Source organism: Pelodiscus sinensis, chromosome 1 (genome assembly GCF_049634645.1).
Source record: "Pelodiscus sinensis isolate JC-2024 chromosome 1, ASM4963464v1, whole genome shotgun sequence".
In the NCBI taxonomy this organism is placed as follows: domain Eukaryota; kingdom Metazoa; phylum Chordata; order Testudines; family Trionychidae; genus Pelodiscus; species Pelodiscus sinensis.
Window position 1 is genome coordinate 236129525 of NC_134711.1, and position 10619 is coordinate 236140143.

Genomic DNA, 10619 nt, shown 5'->3' on the forward strand with positions numbered 1-10619 from the left:
TCTAAGAAATTTTAATCGATAACTTAGTAATACCTGCAAAAAAAATCTTCATTACTTCACAACTGATAAAACCAGTAAAAATTATTGGAATTTGCAATTGGTAAATGTGCATCACAGTTTAGTTTTAATTTTATACTACATACCACTCTAGTAAATACTTTTTTTAGACATATTACAGATAAGCCTTAGTAGTATAGACCGCCCATAGCACTAGAAAATCTGAGTTGTGAAAGCATAAACTATGGTGAATTAAAGTACAAAGGTAGCTAGGTTTTGCTGTAGTAACTCCAAATGGCTATCTAATCAAATTTCTGCTTGTGCTATGGGACTAAAAGATTTTTTTTTTTTTTTTTAAACCCTCAACCTTTTATATTCCACTGTGTTTATTGAGCTAAAACGAGTTTCTCTGTGGGGTAGGAGATTATTCTTGATGCTGTGTTTCAGGATATTCATAGTCTATCGGTACTCTTAAAATTTATGTAAATTAATTAGCAAATATGTTGCCAAGCAATACATGAATTGAACTAAAATTTGTATGGTACAAAACTGGGGTACTTACTAGTGGGGTTTATTATGGTACACTTGAAATATTGAATGTTTATCTGTTGTTCAGTTATGATAGTGTGATATAACAAACCTGTAACTTAACCACTTGATCACTTTTAATGCATCTTTGCCTGAAATATTGGAGGCCTGGATGTCAGTCAGTTTAATACAAGGTGGGGTTTTTTTTTATGGGTGTCTATCTGAATGGATATTTGAGCTAAGAATTTGCAGAACATTAAACTTTCATTTTACTGAAATGTAAATTAGTTGTTTTGCTTCAACTTATTTGTGTTTGTATGCACAGTGTATGTATGCACAGTGTATGTTGTGTATCAGATTGCTATTTTCTGAGAGGTTTGTAGATCCATTAATTTTTTTTTTTTTTTGTTCTAATCCCCAAAATAAAAGATGATACAACTCTTCAACCACTGGTAAGCTGGGGGAAAGTGGCCTTTGTTCTTTGTAAGACAGTAGCCATTTTTGCTGGCTATTAAGTACTCTTGAATAGTTCACTTTAAAATTAATCAAAGTGCCTTTGAAGTTTTCCATGCTAGATAGGACTGACCTTTTAAAGAAAAGAGCCTCATTTAGGCCTAACCTCTAAACTTAGCTACTGTCCTGAACCTGCTGTTTCTGTGTAATCAAAACCATTTTGGAAAGGCAGATGTACCTAAATAGTGGCCCTGGAAGCTATGCCAGATTAATAGTTCAAAGTTTGTTCATTAAGCTTGTCCAACACATTCATTAATAGGAAGTACCTTCCATTCACATGGTAAATTGAGGTTTTCAGTTTACAAACTTTTGTCAATATGGATAATCTGTGTGTATGCACATATGGTCATGCTATTCAAAACTGCTAGGTATCTACTCCATTTGCTTATTTTAGGGCTCAAGTCTAGATTAAATGGCAATTCTGGTTACTGTACATACATCTGTTTGTAGCTCACCCTTCTTTGCTCTGTTTATTTTTTCTTCCATAAAGGTCCTGTTTGCAGATGAAGCAATTGGCTAGCCAACAAGCCTGCCACTTTCTTTCCTTCACTTTCACTCATGAGGGTGAAGACTGCTTTTTTTAAAGAGATGGTTGCCAGTTGTTCTCCTTCCCTGAAACACAACAAGAGATGTAATCAGTTTATCTGATCTTGCTAGGAAGTCTTAGCCTACCCTGTGCAGTTACTGGGTTGGAAGATGAGAAAATGAGGCCACAACACAAAAGTGGTGTTAGCTTAGCAGGAAAACTCTTGCTGGGTGAAGCCACTTTGCTCCTCTCTATTCCTACCATCTGCACATGGTTGGCCCATGTTTTGTCCTGAACAGGCACTTAAGTCCAGTAGTGTGAATTTAAGCTATATTGCCAGCTGTAAATATGATACTCCTAGGAGTGAAATGACACAAAGATTGGGTTAAATACATGCAGATGCTTTCCTTTTCTCTACCATTGCTGTGTAATCAACAGTTGGTATCTCAGAGGCTAAGGAATACTGGTGAATTTATCTCATTAGAATGCAAGAAAGTGTCAAATAGTGTTTGTGTTTGTGTTTGAACGGTGTGGCTTGTTCGGGAGTAGGAGACATTGATGAAACTAAACGTAATTATGGTGATTTATTGCTGATGGTTCTGCTTGGGAAAGTATTCTTGGCCTTAGTGCATATTACAAGCTGCTTTCTGAAAAGTCCCACTCAAACCGGTGCAATGTTCCTCTTTGCTACAGTCTCAAGATAAACGTGTTACCACTTTTGTGCATGCAGATATCAGAAAGTAAGTGACATGTTTTATCTAAACCACTTATGATACAGAAGTTTTTAAATGTTGCCACTAAACTTAACACTGTATGGAGGCTTTGTCTAGCACTAAGGCTGGAAGAAACACTACCAGTGACTATTTTTTTAAAAATCACACCACACCTAAATTTTTTTGAAGTGTAACATGCCACATCTTGCTGCAGCATCTTTCTTCCAAACTTTTTGGAGTAAATAGTTTGTCTTGTACATGCTTGTCTATGTTTCTGGTTCGGTAAAGAACTCAAAGCACTTCAAAAGTTTGTGGTAAGCTGTGTTGTAACTTAATGGCTTGAGCACTGGAATGGACTCGATCTCAGTTTTATTCCTGGCTTTACTGCTGGCCCGTTGAGTTGTCCTGGGCAAGTCTTTTCACCTCTGCTAGTTTCCCCATGTGTAAAATAGCTAATAACCACCCTTGTAACATGCTTTTGAAATTTACTAATGAGAGGTAAAGTATGTAATAACCTCTTTTCCTTCAGTCTGCCTTGTGATTGTAATAGTCTGATGGGCAAGAAGCAAAATGCAGGACAATGTAGCACTTTAAAGACTAACAAGATGGTTTATTAGATGATGAGCTTTCGTGGGCCAGACCCACTTCCTCAGATCAAATAGTGGAAGAAAGTAGTCACAACCATATATACCAAAGGATACAATTTAAAAAATGAACAAATATGAAAAGGACAAATCACATTGCAGAACAGGAGGGGGATGCGGGGGGGGGGGGGAGGAAGGAAGGTAAGTGTCTGTGAATTGATGATATTAGAGGTAGGGAGAGTGGGATGTCTGTGAGTTAATGGTATTAGAGGTGATAATTGGGGAAACTATCTTGGTAATGGGTGAGATAGTTCAAATGTTTGTTAAGTCCTTGTTGGAAAGTGTCGAATTTTAACATGAATGACAGTTCAGAGGATTCCCTTTCAAGTGCAGATGTAAAAGGTCTTTGTAGCAGAATGCAGGTGGTTAAGTCATTGAGAGAGTGTCCTTTCTGGTTAAAATGGCAAGAAACTGTTTTCTCTTTGTGATCTTGTCTGATATCTGTTCTGTGGGCATTAATCCTTTGGCGAAGTGTCTGAGATGTTTGTCCAATGTACATAGCAGACGGACACTTTCGGCACATGATAGCATAAATTATATTTCTGGATGCTCAGGAGTATGTGTTCTTGATCTTATAACTCACTTGGTTAGGTCCAATAATGGTATCAGCAGAATGAATATGTGGACAAAGCTGGCAACGGGATTTGTTGCAAGGGAAGGTACCAGGGTTGGTATTAGTGTGGTATGTCCTGTGGTGGTTGGTAAGAATCATCTTGAGGTTAGGTGGTTGTCTATAGGAGACTATGGGTCTGTCTCCCAGAGCCTCTTGGAGTATGGTATCCTGTTCCAATATAGGCTGTAGTTTATTGATAATGTGTTGGACAGGTTTAAGTTGGGGGTTGTAGGTGATGACAAGTGGTGTTCTATTGTTGGTTTTCTTGGGTCTGTCTTGAAGTAGATGGTTTCTAGGTATTCGTCTGGCTCTTTCAATTTGCTTTTTTATTTCTCTGGGTGGGTAGTTGAGATTTATAAATGCTTGGTAGAGATCCTGAAGCTTCTGGTCTCTGTCAGTGGGATTAGAGCAGATGCGGTTGTATCGAAGGGCTTGGCTATAGACGATGGATCGTGTGGTGTGTTCTGGATGGGAGCTGGATGCATGTAGGTAACTGTATGAGTCGGTGGGTTTTCTGTAGAGAGTGGTGTCTAATTTTCCATTGTTGATTTGTACGGTGGTGTCCAGGAAGTGGATCTCTTGTGTAGAATGGTCCAGGCTGAGGTTGATGGTGGGGTGTAGGTTGTTGAAATCTCTGTGGAATATCTCCAGTGTTTCTTGGCCATGCGTCCAGATCATAAAGATGTCATCGATGTACCGTAGGTAGAGGAGGGGTGAAAGGGGACGGGAGTTGAGGAAACGTTGTTCTAGGTCAGCCATAAAGATGTTAGCATACTGTGGGGACATGCGTGTACCCATGGCTGTGCCGCTGATCTGGAGGTATAAGTTGTTCTCAAACTGGAAATAATTGTGGGTGAGAACAAAGTTACATAGGTCTGCTATCAGGTTGGCAGTAGTGTCCTCTGGGATAGTGTTTCTAATTGCTTGTAATCCGTCTTCATGTGGGATGTTGGTATATAGAGTTTCTACATCCATGGTGGCAAGGATGGTATTATTGGGGAGGTTATCGATGTTTTGTAGTTTCCTTAGGAAGTCAATAGTGTCTCGGAGATAGCTGGGGGTATTGGTTACGAAGGGTTTGAGAAGAGTGTCTACATAGCTGGATAGACCAGTAGTGAGCGTGCCAATAACAGAGATGATGGGACGTCCGGGGTGCCCAGGTTTATGGATCTTGGGAAGTAGATAGAACAATCCTGGTCAGGGGTCAGAAGGTGATTCTGTGAGGATTTGTTCCCGAGTAGCTGTGGGGAGGCTTTTAAGGAGACAGTGTAGTTTCTTTTGGTAGTCCAAGGTGGGATCAGAGGGGAGAGGTTTGTAAAATGTGGTGTTCGAGAGTTGTCTGGTTGCCTCCTGGTTATAGTCGGCCTTATTCATAATGACCACAGCACCCCCTTTGTCAGCTGGTTTGATTACAATGTCCAGGTTGTTTTGGAGACTCTGGATGGCATGGTGTTCAGCGCGGCTAAGATTGTGTGTCGCTTGTTGTCGTTTGCGAATAATGTCAGTCTGTGCGTTGTTGCGGAAGCTATGTGTATAGAAATCCAGATTGTAATTCCGACCGTCAGGGGGAGTCCATATAGAATTATTTTTCCTTTGGTGTTGATAGGGGGGATCTGGTAGGTCAGATTGATGTTCAGTGGTGGTTTGGAAATATTCTCGGAGGCGGCGAAAAAAAAGCCTCAAGGTCACCACAAAATTGTATCCAGTTTGTGGGGGACGTGGGGCAGAAAGAGAGACCCTGGGACAAGACAGACTCTTCTGCTGGATTGAGTTTGTATCTGGAGAGGTTAACAATATTATCCGGTGGGTTGAGGCAGTTGCTGTTGTAGCCAGTGGTATGGAGCAGGTTAGAAAATTTATTGTCTTTTCTTTGTTATAGGGAATAGAAGTGTGTATAGTAGATTTCTTGTCTGGTGGAACAAAAGTCTTTGAAGGTGTCAGTCGGTGTGGATGTTTGTCTTGAGATGAGACGATCTAAGTTAGAAATGTCATTCTTGATGGTTTTCTGTTTCTTGTATAAAATACTTATCAGGTGGTTTCTTAATTTCTTGGATAGTGTGAGGCAGTCTCTTTCACTGTAGTCAGTGCAGTATGTTGATCTTAATGGATTGTTCACTTTCAGTCCTTTGGGTACGATGTCCATTTTCTTGTACTTGGATAGAAAGATGATGTCTGTCTGTATCTGTGCGAGTTTCTTCGTATGGTTGATGGATTTCCATTCCAAACGGCTAAATGTAGTGCCTTGCATGTAGAATAGTGATAGAAATGTAGCCGTGTTAGTCTGGGGTAGTTGAAGCAAAATGCAGGACAATGTAGCAATTTAAAGACTAACAAGATGGTTTATTGATGGGCAAGAAGTGATTGGTTTTTGTTTTTCTGTTATCCTTAAGGTACATCCCTGAAGCATTTTTAACTACTCTTCAACATACTTTTTGTCTTAGAGCTGTGGGTGTTTTTCATTTCTCATAGGGCAAGGTCTATCTCTATTGAACAAACATAAAACCTGTTAATTTTTAGGAGGTAAAAATGCAAACAGGTGTTTCAGGTCATAAAATCACAGGATCAATAATATTTAAAACAAACTTATGTTCCTTAGAAATTTGGAGGGGGAAGAGAGATGCTGCAAATCAGTGATCCAGCCATACATTGATATTTGGCGCTGGAAGACATGTATTTTGAGCAACATAGTTGACTCTCTCTAAATGAGCAGCAACTGCATTTTCAGCTTTCATCACATTCTTAAGTGCAAGAGGAACATGGCACTGGTCTCAGTTTCTCTTGAACTTTGGTAAGTCTTTTATTTTATTTTAACACCAAACCAACCCTCTCACTGGGGGGTGAATATCTATGTAATGATTCAGTCTCTCTCTTCTCACTGTATGAGCAAGGGTGAACTAAAGCCATTGCCACTTCATGAGGCTGAAACTTTTCTTTAAACACTTCAGTCATGAAATGTTACGGGTTTTTTTCCATTTCAGAAATTGACTTTAATTGCACTGGTAAGAGACTAATATAAGTTTTAATTAAAAGACAATTCCTTTAGGGCCTGAACTCCCTGTCCATGAAAACGAGATGCCAAGGTTCTAGTAAACGAAAGTCTTACTGACACTGATTTAGCTTACAGAAAGATTTCTCCAAGTATTTTTTGCATATTATTTTCAAGTGATGAGAAACAGCATTCAAACTAATAGAACACATTTAAATATTTATATCTTGCAAATGGTATACATGTTTCATAGAACTTTCTTCAAGAATTGAATGAAAAACTTACTGGTGTCCTTTGTACTCGAAGCACAGCAACAAAAAACAACTATTCTATTTTTAACTAAAAATCTGTGCCTGGTGGTAACTTTACACCACCTGTAAGGAGTCAGTGTTAAAGGTGTAATATGGACACACAGAATGAACTTCCACTCTGTTTTACATACAGTCTGGATTTTCTATTGGGTGTTTTTCTCACAACTGGAGGAGATGGTGTTTGTGCTCCATGGGAAAGAAGTTGTATTCAAGAGTGGGAGGAAATACTGAAAAATAACTTGTCTTTCAGAGGTGTTAAAAATCACACCCGCACATCCCCCAAAAGACAAAAGTTTTGCTGACAACCACTGTGAACAGCACTCTGTATGAACAGCGCTCTGTCAGCAGGAACACTCTCCTGCTGACAAAGCTCATGCCATTTCTTGGTGATGGAATTATTTTGTCTGCAAAAGAGCTGACATATATAGTGACTCCACTGCATGTTTTTTAGTGATAGAGCTGTAGTGATACAACTATCTCGGTAAAATCTGTGAAGTATAGACAAAACCTGAGAGCAGAGCAGTAACATTAAATTTTCCCTGGGTTTCCTCCGAGCCTGCCTGAAAATGATATGGAATTTTAATCTATTCTCCCAGGCCTCTGCTCCTGCAGAAGAAGGTGATTTACCATTATACCAAGCAGACTTTTTCCTGGAAGAGTAAATCAGGGTCAGGTGTGAAATTGGGCCTTACTTGACTTTGCATAGTCAGTGTTGCTCCAGAAGGTGGTGGCTTGGCTGACAGAACAAATGATTAGTTAGATATAACCTGGTTTGACCTATTATACCTTACTGTATCAAAAGCATTGAATTAGACCCAAATTGGAAATGTCAGTACAGTATACCATGTTTATTGCTATCTTTTTTTCTAGCCATTTTCTTCCCTTAATGTTAATTAAACTTTCCTCACATGTATAAATGAGAACAATTCTTTTTCTTCAGGGAAGAAGCTTGCTTGCACAGTTGCCTACCCTGCATTTTTTCCCCTTGAAATCTGGCTGTAAGAACTCACTCATGTTCTGTACTGCTGCTCCTAAAACAGTGAAAGAGAATAGAAGATTCTGCTTCCAGCCTTATGCTTTGTAGTAATCAAGAACATGCTCTGGTCACTCCTTTATTTATTTTTATATATATAATATGTGCAGCATGTGTCCTACTGTCTTGTGTGGCTCTTGATAGAGTGCCCAGCTCAGGACTGACTGACACAAACAGGGCAGACACCCCAAGTTGCTGGGATAGTCTATATTAGATTCTACCAAATGTGACTGCCCAGCTCACTGTGTTCAGTCTTTTAATATGGCTAGCCTCAGATGCTCAAATCACAGATCTGTAAATACAATAGACTGAGTGTTATTTTTATTTACCTTCTGCTGTGTGTGTCTCTTTAGAGTGCACAGGTGTCACATTTTGAAGCTTTGTCATCAGCCACCAGGACTAGAAACTTATTTTCTTCAAGAACAAAGGCTGAAGTCATCACGTAACCACTTGACTCTGGGTGCTGATGAAGCTTTAAGGAAAACAGTCATGAGAGTGACAGCTGTCCAAGATTCAGCACCACATTTGGCCTGCTGGGCATATCATTATCCTCCCTGGCCCAGGCTCATTACTGATGGAGAGTGAAATGTGAACACTCATCTGTACCCCCCAAATCAGTACTCTTGACCTTGCACCTGTACACCTCTTTAAAAAAGTTTTTCACTAAGGAAAAGGAGTGAGTTATTTGCAGGTTATAACAAGCAAACACACTCACAAGTAGGTTAACTCCTGCGAGTGCCTGAGATGTCAATTCAAAACGTCTGTCAGAGCTGACCAAGAGGCAGCACTTGTGGATCTCCAGCTTCTGTTCAAACAGTCAAAATTATGTGAAATTTTCCTGTGACAGAATTTATGGTGTGAGGCTACAGGACCTTAGGTTAAAATTTGCTTTAAAACTATTTCATTAGCATGTGGCTAAAGATTATAAAGTCAAGTTTCTGAAAAAATAGTTTTCCCCCATCCCCAATGTTGCCTTCAAGGGTAGCCTAGGGCTACTTATTTAATAGTACTTGATAGGACCCCATAAATTCTAAGGACATCCCCGTGTGTAACTTCTCTATGCTAATGGGAAAGTGCTCTCCTGACTGGCATAATTAACCTCCCCCAACGAAGGGTAGTAACTGTCAGGAGAAGACAGTGTTGTCTGCAGTGGCACCTTTGTCACTGAAAAGTGTGGGTTTTTTTCCCACACACCTGCCTGACAAATGTGCTAATGTAGACTTAAATTTATCCACAGAGTTTATGGCAGAAGGGGCTTACAAGATCATCTAATCTGATCTCCCTGCACATGACAGGCTGCTCTGTTGACCCAGAATTATAATGAATAACTTGGATTAGACAAAAATATTACAGCGTTCTAGAAACTTAACTAGAAGTTGCATGTTTTAAATACCTCTGAAAATTCAGCTACGTAATTGGAGGTGCCTAACTTTAGCCCAGCTTCGGGAAGACTTCACTTGAGATCATTAAAAAATAGCAAGCTCTGACTTTAAACATGACCAACAGTTTAAAAAACACCTTTCCTTCCATACCCATCACACTGAATTCCTGAGGCACAGGAAAAATGTTAAAACATTTCCAAATGTGCGGGTCTGCACACTGACAAAGCTGCAGGAGAAACTGTGTTAATATCCTTTGTCACTGAATTATATCCCAGTATTTCAATGCAAAAAACTTTTTGCCCCTAAGCTTCACGGCCCAAACTCCAGCAGAAACGGCAACTTCAGAGCAGTTTCTACACAGCTATTTTTAGTGCACTGCCATGAGCTTCATAACCCAAAGTCCATCAATCCTGGCTAAAAAGCTTTCTGCTGAGCTGGTTACACATACTCTTAAATGTCCTAATCAGGATCAAGGCAGCACTGTGCCAAATAGTGTACAAATACCAGGAATGACACAGTCCCTAACCCAGAGGCTAGGGTTGCCAGTTTTGGTAGGACATTCCTGGAGGTTTCATTAAATGACCATCTTTAATTAAAGAAGAGCCTAATTCCTGCAGACTCCAAGACAATCGTGAGGGTTGGTCTAAGGCCTTGTCTAAACTTGCAAGTTTTGTCACTAAAATCAGATCACCCACATTGCAATGTGACAAGTTGACAAATTTCCACCTTTGCACAAGACTTCGGTCACTTCCCCTCCCTTCATTGTCAATCATGTAGCATGTATTATAGTGGGGTTTTTGTTAAGTTTATTGATCTCTAGCATGTTTCCCTGATTAGCCACTCTGGCCAGCAGCTACGAAAACAGGTAAATTGCCCCTCCCACCTGCAAACCCCAGAAACTTTAAAAATCCATTTCCTGGTGTCTGGCTTGTGTATTGCTCCTCATAGTGTCGTCTCAGGGAAACTGGGGTGGCTATCACTCAAAATGCTTTCCTGCTTAGAATAACACAGAGCTTTTGGATCTTATTAGCAGGGCTCAATAATTACGGCAATCTACTCACCCGTGGTGAGTAGATTTAGCCCGGCACGGTGCCGCAGCACAATCAGCGCATGCGCAGCGTGGTCTGTGCCTGCGCAGCGTGCCAAACTATGCGGCTGGCTCGCCGCAGCTGGGCTCGCCGCTGCTTTCAAGCCCTGCTTATTAGTATGTGGGATGAAGAACTGGGGCAATCACAGCTGCATGTGACCCATAAGACCAAGCATGGGGTGGACCTGTTACGCAATGAAGAGGGATAAGCAATTATAGAAAACGTGGAAATGGCCTAGGTGCTTAATGACTTCTGTGTTTAAATTTTTACCAAAAACTCTGGAGA